At 38.6% G+C, this 18,292-nt stretch overlaps 1 protein-coding gene across 2 annotated transcripts in view; it reads left to right on the forward strand.

The window, feature by feature from the left end:
* Positions 1-7,183: 7,183 nt before the first annotated feature.
* LOC134530915 (uncharacterized) overlaps positions 7,184-18,292 on the forward strand; it is a 153,667-nt gene continuing 142,558 nt past the window's right edge. Inside the window, exon 1 of one of the 2 annotated variants that reach the window (XM_063366228.1) lies at positions 7,184-7,561. The gene's annotated coding sequence lies outside the window, so the exon portion shown is untranslated. The remainder of the gene's footprint in view (positions 7,562-18,292) is intronic. The other variant, XM_063366227.1, reaches the window with a different exon arrangement.

The following is an 18,292-nucleotide window of genomic DNA, read 5'->3' on the forward strand; positions in this document are numbered from 1 at the left end:
TCAATGTTAACTAAGGATTGTCAAAATTTTAATGTATATTTTTTAAGTTGTCATTTTTCATTTTTATGTCTACAAAATTTAGCATAAATTATTAAAGAATAGTTGTACTTTTATAAAGTTAAGTTGGCACAACAGTAAGCTTAGTACTTGTTCGCGAAAGTTAATATATAATAATGAATGACGCGGGCCTGCTATCTTTTCGAGATTTCTGAGACTTCCACAGATGGCAGAAAATGTTTACATATTTACGTTCCAATCGACTTACGTTCCATTCATCAAATCACTCCTATGAAATGCCGTCTACTAAGAGCTAAGACGTTTACACATCAAAAACACATAGTTTTAATTGTGTTATATTGTTCGATTATGATCTAGAAAAAAATATTGTACAGGAGTAGTATACAAATAAGGGCTCCAGGCACTGGGTTCTGGGCGAGGAGCTGAGTGTACTCCCGCCATCTTGGATTTTGACGTCACGGCGTCCATCTTGGATGACCTTGACCTTTGATCTTCAAAATTTGCCCAAAATTCCTCAAAATTCGCCAAAATTTCCATTTTTTTGGAAAACAATTCTGCCAAAAAATCTGAAAAATTATGTTTAAGAGAAAAATTCCCGTTTCGTGGGAAAATTTTCCGTTTTTAGTCAATAAAAATACCAATGGCTAGAAATGTCCATATATAGGCTTAAGCATCCATGTCTACAGCCTCCGATATGCCTCTGACGTCACCATGGATTATGACGTCACCGTTGCAATTTCCGTTACGGCTGCCATCTTGAAAAACTGTAATTGTTATGTTAGAAAATCGGGAAAATTTTTAAAATTCATAAAAAAATTAATCAATCAAATTGAATAATAAAAAATATCATAAAAAAATATTAAAAAAATTAAATTTACACTTACGTCATGGAGCTCGGAGTCCTCGGTTCGAACCCGGTGAGGGCAAAAAAAATTAAAATGACGACCGATCCTTCCTCCACGGAAGCCGCTGGCAGACTAACCTCCCACCACTTATGTCAATGTATATATATCGTCAACAAGTATGACATAATGTCCACCATCTTGGAAATCTATATATATTATCCGATTTTAATGAAAAAAGTTTTAAAATTTATAAAATAAATAAATCAATTTTTAACAATTTTTTTTTAAAAAGTTTCATGTTTTGTTAAAACCGCCATCTTGAAAATCCATAATTTCAATGCTAGAAATTCGGGAAAAATTCCAAAAAAAAAAAAAAATTAAAAATTGCCTACATCAAATGTTTAGTTACAAAAAGAATTTGGTCGTCGGTTCGATTTCCGGTGAGAGTAAACCAGTAATTAATTACTGTATTTAAAAACTTCTCAATAAAAAGTAATAAAAACGTCTTACGTCACACTCGACATTTTGAATTATGTCACCACTGTATCAATTATCGTTAAAGATGCCATCTTGAAAATTTATATTTATTATCAGATTTTAATGAAAAAATGTTCAAATTTCATCAAAAAATTACCTTTTTAGAATACTGATTGATTAGATCGATTCCCGTCCATGGTTCGAAACCAAGAGCAAAAAATATTTAAAAAACGACAGATCCTTCCTCCATGGAAGCTACCTAGAATACTTCACACCACCAATACCAAGGTGTATATTGTCAACTGGTATGACGTCATGTCCGCCACCTTGTCTTCGTCCGCTAGAGGTCGCCATATTGTTTTCGTCTGCTAAGTGTACTGATGCCATGTTAGTATAATTTTCTTATCACCATACCTTTGATCTCAACTGTTGACATTGAACTTTGACCTTGACCTTATATTTAACCTTGACCTTGAAATTTGACATATTCTTGCAATTTGAAATTGACATTTAACTTTGACCTTGTCCTTGAAATTTTACCTTGACCTTGAAAATTGACCTTGACCTTGAAATTGGACTTTGACCTTGAAATTTGACTTTGACCTTGACGACCATCATGGATCCGACATTTTGTGTTCAGTACATGCTACCAGGAGCTACCACATGCTAGATGACATTGCCACCATCTGGTTTTCGTCTGCTGGAGGACACCATCTTGTGTGTGTACTCGTCTTATAGAGTGCATTACCATCATGCTAGTTTTATTCTAACCCGCTAGAGTGCAGTATTCATTTATTATTACCGTGAAACCCGTCATCTTAACATTTGGGTGCCATCTTGGAATCGTGTAATTATTTAGCTAGAGATTCGGGAAAAAATCCAAAATTCATCAAAACATTCACTCATTGAAGTAATGATTGATTCGAAACTTGGTTCGATCCCTGGACGATATAAAATTAATTTAATATAACATCAATTTAGCATAATAGTAACAGGTTCTAAAATAAAACAGCACAAGTTCTTTTTCAAAATACGTTTTATTACATATCTTCTATCCTACTACATAAACACTTGCGAAAGTTAACAATTTCATAAACATTTAGTTCTGCATCGGTGTGAAATGACTAATACTAAGCCCCAATCGGTATGTACTATACATAGACCAACCAGAACCTTTACTGACGTTGTCTTCCTCTTCTTGGCAAAGATTCTGGATACCGAGCTTTAACAGTTTGCTTCACATCGTTAGAACTGTAAATTACTGCAGCCGATGTCTTGAATGCACACTTTTTCACTTTTTCATCTAACGGATATGGCTTTCCATATAGACAGTCCAATCACAAGTTATATTTTAATGGTCCGTTTGTTGCTACGTCATCAGTAAGCTGATTGATTATGTCCTGTCTGATATCATCAAGAAAAGTACAAATATCCTTCGACTCACCGAACGTATTTAGATAATAGTAGTCTTTCAACGTTCCACGAAATGCAGTCTGCGCCAAGTAGAAACCATTATCGTTCACTTGTAATGCTCCGAACACAGTCTTAGGTTTAGGTACATGTTCAGTCGTCATAGCAATCGGTTGCTGCGCATCTGTTTTTTTGATTGTACGCTCACGAGCCTTCAATCTAAAGCGAGGAGTCGAAATGTCTGCAGGTAGTTCAGCAGTAGGCACACGGACTTCACCTTTACATATTTTCGCATGTCGTCGCAAACTATCAAATCGAGTAAACCATTCATGACAGTTATCACAGCGAAACTTCATGCGAGAAGGATCCTTCGTACATTTACTCCTCTCATTTCTTCGTACATCATGGGAAAATGCGAACGACGTATCACAGTAGCTGCAAGGATACAGTGGTGATGAAGACGAACCTTTCAGACCTGATCCAGATACTGACGTTGCCGTAGTTGTACCATTTCTAGACATACTCTTATGAACATCAATGCATCGTTGTTGTATAGTAACCTTTATTTTCTACCACACAGCAGCACCTTTACATGTCTTCATGTGCGTTTTCATATTATTTTTTATGGCAAACTGCTTATGACATTTCTCACAACCAAACATGTTGCGTGTAGGATTCTTAGCACATTCTCTCTTCTCGTGTCGACGAGCATTGCTGATGTTTGAGAAAATCTTATTACAGTAGCGGCACCGATGTTCGTTAGTTGTTGGCGATTCGCCATTCATTGAAGTCTCCATCGAGGGCGAAACAGCGTTCGTCGTGGTTTCCTGTACAGCCAGCACTACCGGCATTAAAGTTTCTTCTCCTGGTGGTACCACGACTGTTGAAGTCTCCTCCAGTGTTGACGTCAGGGTTCCCGTAGTCGATGGTACAACCTCCATCGAGTTCGACGTTAAAGACGGTAAAGATGCCATCGAGTTCTCAAGAACAGGTAACTACACGACTTATGCACCAGATGAAACAAACTAGGTGATCCTTACACCGTCGACGACAGTAACAAACTGAGCGACCTACTGTCTAGGACTCGCTTATATACCCGCGACCGATCGATTAATTTAAAACAAGAACCTTTACTATGATACTCGAGACAAAACAACATTAAAAAAAAGCACACAAAAATAAGGTAACTTCATTAGAAGCAAATTCGACAAATATTATGAACACGCAATGTACGCAATGTACACACAGTACACACAGTACACAGTACACACATTACACACAGTAAACACAGTAAATGGTACGAAGCCGCAATGTTCACGCAATTGACGCGCAATACATGCATTGTTCACACAATGTACGCAATGACCACACAACGTTCACGCAGTTCAAGCATTCAATGAAAAGGACGCACATTCACCAAAAAAGGAAGCACAATCATAGAAAAGGACGCACAATCGGAAGCACAATCATAGAAAAGACGCACAATCGGAAGCACAATCAACAAAAGGAAGCACATTCATCGAAAAGGAAGCACATCTAACGAAAAGGACACACATTTTCACGATCATTCGACTCAGTAGGTTGCGTTCGTTAATTTTACGTTAGGATACAATACCTCCAACAGTCATTTTCTCCAACTGTCTTTGACTCAAACAATCAATGACGTCAAAAGTATTGTACTCCAAATAGTCTTAGGCCTAGCGCTATTTGACTACAAAACTAGGATGCTACGAAGATACGAGACTACAGGACTACATGTCTACATGAGTACTTGACTACAAAGTTACAAGTCTACAAGGCTCCAATTGCTGCATCTTTCTTCGATGGATGGAATTTTCTCTTTGGCTCCAACTGCTCCAGAAGCATTATGTTATATGTTTACAAGGCTACTCGGTTACGTAGCTACAAGTCTACGAGGCTCCAATGCATCATGACTACGCGACTACGAGCCATGAGGTTACGAGACTACGCGATTACGAGTCTACAAGGTTACGATACTGCGAGGCTGCAGGACTACGAAGCTCCCAGGACACGAGACTACTTGTCTCTAACTGGCTACAATAGCACCATTCAGTGGCGAAAGTTAATTTATCTCATACCTACAAAATAACCTGTTTAAAGTAGTGTCGATTCTTGTCAACAGATGACACCACATGCTGCTTACAGGTAAATATTATTTAGTTATTTTATGTGGGATTCAGGATGCTCACTAACGATCGCAAAAGAAGGATGGCTTCGCTATGCACCAAGGAGAAGGAATTTCGTCTTGCTTATTAGTGATTCTCATATGTCTCAGAGCATATTATTATATGACTGAGTAATGGTATTTTCGTTTGAATTACACCTGATACAAGTTTTACAAGTGATGATTTAGTAACAAATTCAATTAATTAAATTTAACTCTGAATAAAATGACATGACTCATTAAGTAAAAAATCCTTCATGTATTGTTCGGTTTTCCAGAAACAACCAGAAGCACTTGGAGAAACCACAGGAATAATCAGGAGCACACAGAGAAAACCATCTTAATGTTGACAAGTATAATCGGGAGCACACGGAGAAAACCATCACACATTTTCTTCGATATCAGAAAATTCACAGAAACTATTTATGGATAATAAAATTATAAAAATAAAACAAAAAAATAAAAAAATACAAAAAACTGTTTCAGTCAGCTTTGAGATTTTTTGGCGGAATTTAAAAAAAATGGAAATTTTGGCGAATTTTGAGGAATTTTATGCAAATTTGGGCAATTATTAAATGTCAAAGGTCAATGTCATCCAAGATGGCCACCGTGACGTCAAAATCCAAGATGGCGGGTGTACACTCAGCTCCTCACCCAGAACCCAGTGCCCGGAGCCCCATTTGTATACTACTTACAGATCACGACCTCTACGCAAGCATGTAGTCGAACTCACTAGAAACTGAGTGATAAATATCTCAATTGAAAATATTATTATTGATAACGGATAAATTTAGAATATTAGTAGATATTGTAAAAAAAAAATTCTATTCGGCTTTATCTCGACCATTTTGTAGTCTACAAAATATTTGTCAGTTAATCATGCGCCTCCTCTAGCCCGAAGTCTGGTAGCTAAACGCTCTACAACCATCCCAGCTTTTGGAATGATGTTCCCGGTAAACTGAAATACAATTGACGGGGCGGTGTTGCCGCGGGAGCCCTCGGCCAGGCGGCGCGGGGTCCACGCACGTGACGCTCGCTCCGGGGCCCACCCCACGCTCCTGCGTTGACCTTGGCGTGGGTCAGGGGCGCGTGGCTGGCGCAGCGCCGCCCCAAGGCCGGGCGTCACTTTCCCCTCCCCCCACCCGCAGTTCTCGTGGCGCGCGTCACGGGGCCCAGCGAGCGCGCGAGACGAACGGGAAGTAACTAGTTGTGCATCCAAATTATTTTAATGAGTGTACTACTACAATACTTCAAAATGTTTAAAGTTCTTTGAATGATTCTTGCAATGGGGAAGCTTGCTTCAAAAGATTTTCATGGGCAAACGCAATCGCTGGTTTTAACTGTATGTCATAGAGAAACCACAAGCCGAAATCAGCCAATGCCAAATGTTAAACACAAACATAGACAGCACATACAGAATTCACTTTCTCTATGATATGCAGTTAAAACTAGCAGTGGCGTACGTCCATGAAAATCTTCTGAATCACTTTAAAATGTTTAGCTTCTACCATGGAACATTACTAATTTTTTGTCACTTTCATATATCAACCTGTTTTTCATTGAAATACAATTTTTTTTTTTGCTGAAATTTGAAAATGTAACCGGAAAATAAACGTCACTAAAATTAAAAACATTAACTCAACTATAGGCTTAAAATTTCTTTTCAAAAATATTTTTGGCCTAAAATATGTAGTTTGAATCCTTTATCTTCATATTCTGGTAAGTATTTGTATCGTACTTGTTTCGTTCTTCAACTGCGCCTGTGAATATTTTATATATATATATATATATATATATATATATATATGTGTGTGTGTGTGTGTGTGTATGTGTGTGTGTGTCTGTGTGTGTGTGAGTGTGTGTGTTAAAAGTGAAATATATTCTAGGGCCTAACTTCTCGTGACCATCGAGGTCAGTAGAGACGATGAGGTGTGATGCGTGGAGCACTGACGGAATGAATGACCCTGAATAAGCCCACCGGCGCTCGGCAACGTCCGCCACGTGTCCCCCCGGCGAATTATCCGTGCTTGACCTGTTCTCCGCGGCCCGCGAGCAAACGCGCCGGTCGAGCGTCAAGGGGGAAGTTGCGGCGCAGGCCGAGGTATCGACCGGCCGGCTGCAGCGCCGCATTTCGGCGCACCGCCGCCAGATGGCGGGCAGGTCGGTGAAGGCGTCGAGGAGCCGCCGGGGGGAGGGGGAATATCGAGTTCGCCGGTCCTCTGCAATGCCGAGCCGGGCTGGTTGCCGCAGTTCAGGCGTAGCAGCGAGGCCAAGTGGCGCGACACGAGGGCTCCTCGCTATATAACTCCCGCGGCGGCCAGCGCCGGCCCACTCCAGGCTCGACTCTCAGTGGCGTGCGAAGTGCGTGCGAGCGGGGGGGCTGTAGGGCCTACTGACGAACATATTCCAAGTCCCCCCTCCCCCCCAGGAGTCAGGCTCCGAGTATCTCCTGGTGGGATTTCATTTCATTTCGCAGCTCCCCCTTTTTTGACATAATTTTTTTTTACATTTTTTTCCCTTCGTTTATCACTTTTGTGCTTCCTAGCTTTTAAACATTGACTGCATTTTATATTGTGCACACAACCTGCAAAAAAAAAGTTCTTTTTGCATCGCACCGGGTGCAAAGGTAAATAAAATGCTTCTTTATTTATTTGAATCGCATGAAGTGCAACCGTTAGTCACACCAATTTTGTCTTCTCAGCTTTTCACAAAAACAGTTTTCAGTTTGGGCTTCACCAGTGTACACGCGGCTGAAGGTAACTGTCTACACTTCTGAAATGACGGGCCTTTGCTGAAGATGACTCTGCTTCACTACTATGTAGTATTATTTAGTCACTTAGAGCGTAAGCTGTAGAACTAGATTTCAGTGTAGTTTTAAGAGCATGCTTAGTATTTTTCTTCGGGAAACATTTGAAAACTGTAAGACTTGTGCGATGGTGTGGTGCAGTATATTTGTTACGTGCTGGACTGGAAGGAAAGCGAGCAAAGCGGTCTAACGGGACACGCTGTCCCGCCAGAACCTCCCGGGTGGGAAGCGAGGAACACGTCAGCGCCGGCGAGGGCGGAGTGAATGCAGGAGTGAGTGTTTCCGGGCGCAAGCGCCGCAACCCGCGTGGCGCTGGTGTAGCTCGGGCCGTGCCAGGGGCTGGCGTGCGCCGAGTCATCAGGGGGGAAGGCAGGGGTGGGGGGATGCGAGGACCCTCCCCCGCGAGGATCCTCGTCCTTGAAACAGGATGCGGCAGTCCGCGCGCGAGTTGCTGACCTACAGCACCGAGAGGACCAAGTTCCTCCCGCACACCGTATTGATCCGCCTCACAGGGCGACAATGTTCGAGTCACCTGCACTTCCTGAACAATCACCAGCGTGCGTGTGTATGATGCACAAACGCGAGCGCTAAACGAGTTTTTATTTTACTCTCCGATCATTTTCAAACCTGAATCTGTAAAAAGAAAATTCTGCATTCCAATTACATTAGTAACTAAAATATACTGCAGACTTGAATCACAGTCTTTAATGTGGCGGTTAAAAGTGTTCGAATGGAATGTGTCTGTGAAAAAACGTCTCCCAGATACAAGTGAATAAATATGTTCTAGATGATCGTTTGTACCTACATGTAATTCAAAGTTTTGTTTCTTTTTTCAACGGACTGCTCGAATATTCTGGCTGCGTCACATGAACGAAGGTTTCTTAAGTGATCATAGTTAAATGTTCATTAGAGAGGTGTTGTTAGCTGCAACCAGTAAAGAATTATCGTTAATTCGGGTTTATTTATTCACTTTAATAATTGGCGAGGTTATTAATAAAAACACTGAAGAAGTATTGACTGTTTTTCGAAATAGTTTAACTGATATAAAGACATTACTGGAGTTTCTATTTGTGTTGTCTTTATTATTTGACGGATTTGTTTCAATGATTTACACACATTTCTGCTAATACATTGCCATGTTTGACAACAACTATTTTATCTGTGCTTGTTTGTAACTTAAGACTAAGTTTTTCGCGTGTAGGTGGCTTTTTTATAATTTAATTTATATGTACAAAGAGAAAATTTTGTTGTTTTGTTATTCTTAATCGCCAGTTTGCAGTGTAATTTTAATTTTAAAAAGACATTATTTATTTTTAATTTTTTTTTCTGAAGCTAGGCGATAGGAAACCATGATTTTGTCTAATCAAATGTTTTGAAGCCCCTAGTTTGTTTCTGTAGATATATTGTAATCATAAACACAAATTTTGGAAATGCTAACAATAGACAGTCCTAGGTATGTTTCTCATGGGTTGACAAATTTGTCAGTAGCAAAAAAAACTGTAATGCCACATGGGGTAAGAAATAATTCACATAAAATGATATTTAACAAATATAAATAATGAAGAAGAATTATGTTAAATAGACTAGCTTGAAAACTAAAATTGGGTTTTCTGTACAATTTAAAGGTTTTCAAGCGTATAAGAATTAATTGTGTAAATAAGTGAGAAAATCTAATGTTGTGGCTGCTAGCTGTAAAAACGTACAATGTGAATGCACAAGAAAAATTTCGTTAATTAAGAGGCACGCGCAGAATATTGTCTGTTCCTGATATTCAACAAGCTGAGATGGTGAAATATAATTACTCTTAATTAAGAACTTAAAAGTAATTAAGAACTAACTAAATATTTCTTGCTTTCTGTTTTGAAATAATTCACACAAATAACCAAAAATATTTCAAAAGTCATGTTCATCGAAGAGCAATAATCTAAAGTACACTTTGTCTTTTACCGCGGATGGATTGGTCTTTCTAAGATCAGAATGTGCTGTACAATTTTTAAATACGATATGAATACAGGCATTACTGAAGTACGAATAACCCAAGAGTATTATGTTAAAGTTTAACTTTACGAGGATAGTTTTCTTCCCAAGTTTACAAACAGATTATTATGAGGTTCTATAACGGTAACAAAACAATTTCGATTTAATCTGCATGTAAATGTTTTGCTGTAAACGTAGGAATATGTATGGGGCCTATCTGTTTTGAAAAATCCAAAGCATAAAATAACTACAACAGAAATAAGCAATTATAATTTAGTTCAGCACAAAAATAAAACAGAATGTAGTTATGAAATGAGTAGCTTCACCAAACATCCATACCTGTAAAAAATACCAGATTACTCAATTTCCTCCCAACACCACTTTCAACGCAAAAAGCCTATCAATCGATTTACTCCCAACACGAACAACAAACCAGAAACGTCGTTTGTTCTTTGTGCTGCGATCAACCGCCCAATAGGCACGATTCTAGTATGTTTTGAAAAAAAAAGGCGCTTATTTCGTATCACATGGTTGAAATATTTAATCGATTGTGAAAATTGAATCATTTATAAGTTAGAAAAACCACTAAGTGTTCTGCACGAAACAGAAACCTGTTCAAAGGTTCGTTAAGTATAAGTTTCTGGGAAATTATTTACGGGTTTAGTGCTGTTGGTAAATGGCAAACCCATATGGAGCGTGCATAGGACAGTCTGTCGATAGGAGTTCCAAAACAACGCACGTGAAGGCTGCGCTAGGGGAGAGGGGAGGGTTCGTGTTAGTCGCGAGAACTGCGCCTGGTTGCCCCTGAGAAGAACGCAGTCCTCCTGGGCGGGATTGATCCGGGCTGCCGTGACGCAGTCGCCAGCTGAGGCACGTTGTCCTAGGTAAGGGACCGGGGGTTTCCGGTCGCGTCGAGCGGCTGTCAGACCCGGAGCGGGTCCTGAGACGCTCTCTGCTTCACGACGGTGGAATAGTGGCAGTTGCTTTCTGGAAGATCCACGGACATCCCGCACTCAGTTGTTGAATCGCTCAACGTCGTCTGCTCTAAGAATAGTTAGGCTTATTTGTTTTTGCAAGGAATTCAAATGCACTGGGTGGTGATTACTTCGGCATTCCTCTGGTTCACAATTCATTAACATGTCACTAACTGAATATTTGACTCACAAGGGGAGGGTCAGAGTCGGGCCTCACCGATTTGGCTTGAACTGTGTGAGTAGAAGCAGGCAGGCGTCCCTTCCATCGTCCTGAAATATCTCGCCTTAGTGGGCCCTAGGAAGCGAGAGAAAGCTCTTTAAAGATTTTAAAGTAGAGTTTGAGGGCCTATTCATGCGTCTTCAAGTCGGTGGCTTGACGCAACGACCCGGCGCGCTGTCTGGCAATCCTCCGTCTAGGGTTCGACACCCACTGCTGTCGGTGGTCTTTCTTTTTTCATTTTTTATTTCTCGAAATATTAAACTATTAATTACAGAATTAAAACACATATAAACAGTTATATTATGTAATCGGATGAAGTTTAAAATAAAAGTAACATTTACAAAAGTTCTAGCAATTAACCATCTACGCTGCTTTTTATTTACCTACTATCGGAAAAAATATTACATTTTGTTTAGGTTGATAATCATCAAATAAATTTTTAAAACATAAATATTGTTCCCACCATAAATATTTCATGAAAGCATTTATTAAACAACATTTTTCCGAAATATTATTCAACGGAAAGCATACAACATTCAAGTATTGAAATGAAGGTATTTCCTCTTTTCAATTTTGATGCAACCCAAGCATACAGGATCATAAAGGGTGAAAACAGGTGCACGATTAACTATATTTTAATTGCATCATCTCTTGACGATAACTATTACTGTTGTTGTAGAAATTCAGAGGCACTTTATAGTCTCATAATTAAATTTTTGACTTTGCGATAGAAATATGCATTACAGGGTTGAACACAAGGAGTACATTTGGGTGGAATGACCTACACAGTGCACATTACTTCACCTTGCTCATTGATCAATGTCTTAACATACAATGTTAAATCTGCTTGGCCACTCCACGAATCCACCAACAGAAGTAATTTATCGTTAGCAACATATGGCTTTAATGTTGTTTCCAAGAATATTGCATAAAGTTCTTTTGTTAGTTTTCCTGACTTGAAGCAAATAAAGACAACATTTTTGTATTATTTTCTAATTTATTGAGAGTACCAGCAACTCGAGGAAGAAATTTATTGGCAGGCTCTTGCATACATAATCATACAAGGGGTAACAGTTTCTTTGAACTGGCTAAACTGTACTGCGCTGTGTAAGTGTGTGGAGAGATTGAGTTTGTTTGCACCAAAAAGTTCTGTGCACCTTTGCAATCCAGTGACGTGTTATACGTTAATTCGAACTGGCATCTTGTCTGGTCAGTGTTAATTATATAATCAAGATTGAATTTTGGCATTATATGTCTCGTCTGTATACAATATTGCTCTGCTGCTGCCACCTTTACTTCCAAAGTTGCAACATAATTTTTTGCTGGCGACTTTGATGATTTATTGCTGCCTTATTAAATGTTTGCGTTTGAACCTTTTTACCCAGGTATCACTAGCAATTAATTTGAATTTTTCTGAGAAATGTGGGAATGCGACCGTCATTGCCCATTGTTGTAATGTTCTCGTCGTCACTTGTTCATAACAGCATCGGACATCCTGAAGTATTTTCCTTGTTTCGGAGTCGATAAATAAAGATTTGTCATTTATAGTTCCACCTTGTTTGAGGTTCTGTCCGAAATTGAAGATCATATATTTTTTTTCAAGATCGGAAATCTTGATTTTACTGATGAGAACTTCCATTTTTGACGATCATAAGCAAACCATATGACTTTCTTCTTATCAGCCAATGACACCAAAGTAAGAAACTCGCCGAGAAATGTTCCTCAGGATCGTAAACATCGTCGTTCACGTCTTTACTTGAAGAAGGAACCTGTTGCAAATATAACCGCATAAAGTAAACGTGTTTGTGAGCATATATTATGATGAGAAAAAATGTCAATAACCTGCTGTGCAATTGCTTCATGCATAGCTATTGATACAGGACCCACAGACCCAGGAATATAGTGCGTGATCATGCCTTTTTATTTATAAATTGAAAAAAGCGTAATGAAGAGCACTGGTAAATAATTTTTTTATAAATATTCATCAAAAGTTTCAGTTTCCAGTTTTTACACTAATCACTTTCCTAGTATAAAATTCTTGCTGGGTTTCCATTTGTTGGGTTTCCATTTGTTGGATTTCCATTTGTTGTATTTCCATTTGTTGGGTTTCCATTTTCCAATAAAATAATACGTTTTTATGACAAATGACTTCAGACACGTTGAGAGACACTGTTCACAACTGTAGCGATTGTTGCAAACTGTATGAAAAAAGGCTGACTACGGGGGATTAGAAACAGCTGTCAGAGCCATGTGCTCTAAACACACAAAAGAGAATTAAACAAAGATCAAATGGGGATATAAGGACAAAAAATTCATGTTTGCTAAACGTCTGTTAAACGTTGCTGTTGAAGGACAAAAATTAAATTCACAAACCATGCTCTACAAAAAAATACAATTTAACAAAATGTATCATTAAAAAAAATTCCTGTTTAAATATATTTATTAACAAATTACATAAATTTTACTATAATTAATATGTTATTAATAAATACATTCATATAAAATATATTTTAATTCTGTAATTAATCGTTTAATATTGCAAGAACTAAACAAATGAAAACGTAATAAAATAAACGAAAATAGTGGTTACTGAAAACTAGCCGGCGGTTTGTCAGATAATAAGTCAACAATATACCTCAAACTCTACTTTAAAATCTTTACTAAGAGCTTTTTCTCGCTTCCTAGGGCCCACTCAGGCAAGAAATTTTAGGGCGATTAAAGGGGCATCTATCTGCTTCTACTCACAAATATTTTCCCACGTTTAGAATTTCAATTTTTTAAGTTAAATTTACACTTGTAACAGAAGCCATTACTAATCAGTTTTGGTTTATATTGTACTGCTGTGTACTGCTTAGTGCTGAATCCAAAATGAACTTACAGTTTTATGCATATCCTATGTTTTTGATTTTACCAACTCCGCCAACCTTGGTATCATATTTGTCATTTTTTCTTTGGATAGCTAGTGATAATTATATTCGTATTATTTACATCCTCTACTATGAGTAGGTGTATTATGTATGTATGTATGTATGTATGGGGGCACCCGGTTGCGCGTTGGGAGCTGGGAGCCGGCCGCCATCTTAGATGACCTTGAACCACGTACCATCATTCAAGACCCTTGAACGTTGCGCAGACCGTTACGCAATCTAACACCATACTCCCGACTGCCGGTTTGAACTTTTCTCCAGCTCGCCTATATTCACTTAACTATAGTCACATGCATATAGGATGGTGGCATTCGGATATTCAAATAAACCGTGGTGAATAGTGAAGTGGTGTCACGGCGGCCATCTTTTACTATGAGGATTCGAACTACTAGCTCCCAAACTCTCCGTTACTATCAGACAACTCATGCATACCCCGCTTACACCTGCTCGTGACTCAAGGCGAAAGTTCATACCACTACAGGGCCGGTGCAAGGAGTTTTTTCGGCACATGCGAGATCTGGATTTGGCGCCTATATATATATATATATATATATATATATATATATATATATACACACACACACACATATTAGTGACTTCATATATTGGTGCAAACGCATATATATATATATATACTTATACACACTAGCCTACTGTAGTAATAAAAACAAAGGAAATAAAGACTAAAAATTTATGATACAACTATCTTATTTTATTTACAGTTTCTTGAACAGTCAATAACAAAACAATTAATAAGGTCATCATCATCAACATACTCATAACTTCCTAACTACACTCGTTCATCAGCAGTGTTCTACTTCAGAAAACCTTTCTTTCTTGATTTAGCTTTTGCAAAATCCTTTAAAATCGTATCTGTATCTATTGTGTTCAATATTTCATTTTCAATGGCCAATGTGGCAAGACCACTAAGACGTTCTTGTGAAATGCTAGATCGAAGGTAGTTTTTTATTCTTTTTAGTTTTGAGAAGCTCCTTTCTCCACTGGCCACTGATATTGGTAATGTTAGTAGAATCCTCAACGCGATGAAAACATTTGGAAATATGTCTATTAATCTGTTTGTTGTGAGATAGCTCAGTGTTGTGTGAGGGGAGCTCTCTTCTTGTGACAACATTGGAATTAATATTGATATTTCCTTAAAAAGATCTTCTGCGTTAATGTCTCTTTCATCAGTACTTCGCTCAAACGTTGACAATTTCCTTTGATAGTTTTTTCTTCACCATTTTCTAATTTTTTCAAGTCATAAAGAAATTGGAAATGTTGGCTATGGTTGTGCATAAGATCAAATCTCTCGGACAATGAACTGATGGCTGTATCGAGAATCACAAAAAAGAAATTTATTTTGAAAGAATCTTTTCCTGTCTCTGTCTTAATTGGTTCATCGACACCTTCATACAAAAATTGACGTTTAACCTTTCTTGCCCTTACTACCGTTTCATTAGGAAACTCAGAGCTGATTCCGAGTGTATCAGCCAACTCCTTTGCGTCTGTAACAACATTATTAAATCCATTTTCTGTTCTCAATTTGATCAAAAACGACTTTACGCTTTCAATTAGGGTCATGGCACTCTGCAGGTTGACTTCTTTTGCCTGAAGGGTTTTGCTTACCAAATTTATTTTGAACAAAACCTCATACCATGTGATCAAGCAACAAAGGAACCGAAAATCTGTTATTTTTTTGGCAATACCAGTGGCTGTATTTTTTCCAAAAACATCAATCTTGGCATCAGTAGAGGCTGCGTAAACAGCGTCGTATATTTCATCAATATGGTAGCGCAGAGGTTCAAGAGCGTCAATCCTACTTTCCCATTGGGTTTCACTTAAAGGTTTTACTGTTAAATTTGTTACGTGATGTTTCAATATGTCCCATCTATGGATGGATGCCGAAAAATAGTTATAAATCTCTTGAACGTTACTGAAAAAGTTCACGGCTACAGTACAGGAAAGAGCAGCGTCGTTTACTACTAGGTTTAGTGAGTGACTTCCACAAGGGACAAAGAAGGCTCTTGGGTTGAGGTCTAGGATCCTTTTTTGAACCCCATGTTTTCCCTTCATGTTAGACCCGTTATCATACCCCTGGCCTCGCATGTTGTTTAAAGCTATTCCTCTTTTTGACAACTCATCCAACAAAAGAGCTGTTAGTCCTTCTCCAGATGTATCAAGCGCTTGCAGAAACCCAAGGAAGTATTCTTTGATTATTGCGTTTTCTCCTGGTATAGCGTGAACAAATCTGACTACTCGAGTCATCTGTTCTTGGTGGCTAACGTCAGGTGTACAGTCAAGAATGATGGAATAGTAGGTAGCTTTATGCAATTCACTTAAGATGAATTCATTAACTTTACGAGCAAGTACATCTATGAACTCATTTTGTATCTCTTTGCTTAAATAGTGTACATGAGTTTCTTTCGAAGTTATCCTGCGAAGATGTTCAGAGAGAACAGCGTCAAATCTGGAAATGTGCTCCACTAGTTTCAAAAAGTTTCCGTTATTTTCTTGGAAAATCTTATCATTAGTGCCACGAAAAGCTAATCCTTGAGCTCCAAAGAACTGCACTACAGTAAGAAGTCGCTTCAAAACTTCATACCAATGCTCTGTTTCTGATTTTATGATGCGTTGGTTTTCGTCGTCAATGGTTTTCCCTGACTTCAATCTCTGGGAAAGTTCTCGATAAGAAATGGCAGCTGTTATATGATGAGGTGACTTTTCGTGTTGGCGTAAGAATGTTGACATGTTTTGCCAATCAGAGTAACCCTCTGTTCCAGAAACAGATATAACTTCATTACTGAAGAGTTTACAAAAGAAACAAAATACTGAATTTTTCGATTTTGAGTACACGAGCCATTCTCTGTCGATTTCTTCTCCATTTGACAATTTTTGTTTATAATTGGCAACTGTGAAGCGTCTGCCAGATTTATGGTCAACAGGAAATTTAAAATGTTTAACCTGCACAGGGCCTTTCTCGACGAGAACTTGACGGATGTCATCGGTGATTTTAGCCGGCCATTCTCCACAGTCGTCAAGATCGTTCCTGTTTTCCTTGAGATGAAAATCCTGAAAACACATCAACACAGTGGTTAATTTCAGTGGGAACGCAACATAACGGCGTTCCCTTACCTCCCAAGAGTGCCGGAACGCAAGGGAACGCACGTAATTCGTAACTTGTAAAACTACAAATAAAAAAAAGTATATGGTTAGGATCAATTTTAGGCTTTGCTCGCGATCAGGGAGGGAAGTCAGTCATCTCGCCCGCGCTACACAATAACAAAACAAAACCCCCCGCCACTCTATTAAAACAGCTGTTTGTAAATGTTTGTTAGAAGTCTAGTCGGAAACCGAGAGGGTCAAAATCAGCACTTTAAGTATGTGTAATAATATAAAAATTGTTGTGATTTTTTTACATCGTTTTTTGATTTGGATTAACATTAATAATAAAGTTAAAAACGAATTTTGAAAAAATAATTTTTGTTCATCCTCCCTTAATGGTGTGCTATAAGCTACGATTTCATGATCGGCTACTTACCAAATATAGAAACAATTGAACAAAAAGCACCTAAAATATATTCAAATTTACCTGCAGTGGATGTTGTTCGATGTTCTCAGATTCAATTTGAACAGTTGGTCTAGATGATTTGGGTAATGGAATAACCAAAGTTTCCTCGGAATCAGAATCCTGAAACACGTGTAACACATGTTGGATACTAAATCATCCCATAGAAAATGCACAACAAAAGTTGAGAAAATTTGTAAGTAAGATGGAGAAAACTTAATTTTTCGTTTAGTTTAAAAGTACAGATAAATATAATAATTGCTCTCTTACCTGCATTGTTTGTTGTTCTGCGGTGTCGTTCTTATGAGACTCAGACTCTACGGAAGAGCCAACTTCAGATCTAACAAAAAATTTACTCATTGCTTTCGCCTGTTTTTCGTTTTCTCTTTCCATGTCCTTTTTTCTTTTTCTATAAAAAGTACCCGTAGGTTTCTTCTTGTCCGCCATGATACCACCACAATAATAATATCAAACTGGACAGTGGCGTGTGCATTCACTTGTCGAGTTGACAGATAGCACTAGCACTGAGACTGAGCGGTGCAGTGAGCAGGCACTTACGGTGGGTCGGGGGCAGCGGGAGGAGGGTGGGGAGGGCTTCACGTTGTGACAGGAAAGCAGGGAAGCACCGCGCGGCGCGCACCACCACCACATGAGTCATCGCCATCGCATCACCACCGATGCTCGCATATTGCTGTATTAGCAAACAGAAACACTCTAGCTTTTATAAAATTATAATCATGTTCATGGCGTTTATTTATTTATAAAACTATTTTGCTCAAATAAATTAAAATTTTTTTGTAATTTTTTTTCCGATAGCTCCGTTGGCGCCACTGCCCGCGTGGCGCCACATGCGGCCGCATGTGCCGCATGGGCCTGGCGCCGGCCCTG

This window comes from Bacillus rossius, chromosome 3 (assembly GCF_032445375.1).
Source record: "Bacillus rossius redtenbacheri isolate Brsri chromosome 3, Brsri_v3, whole genome shotgun sequence".
Lineage (NCBI taxonomy): Eukaryota > Metazoa > Arthropoda > Insecta > Phasmatodea > Bacillidae > Bacillus > Bacillus rossius.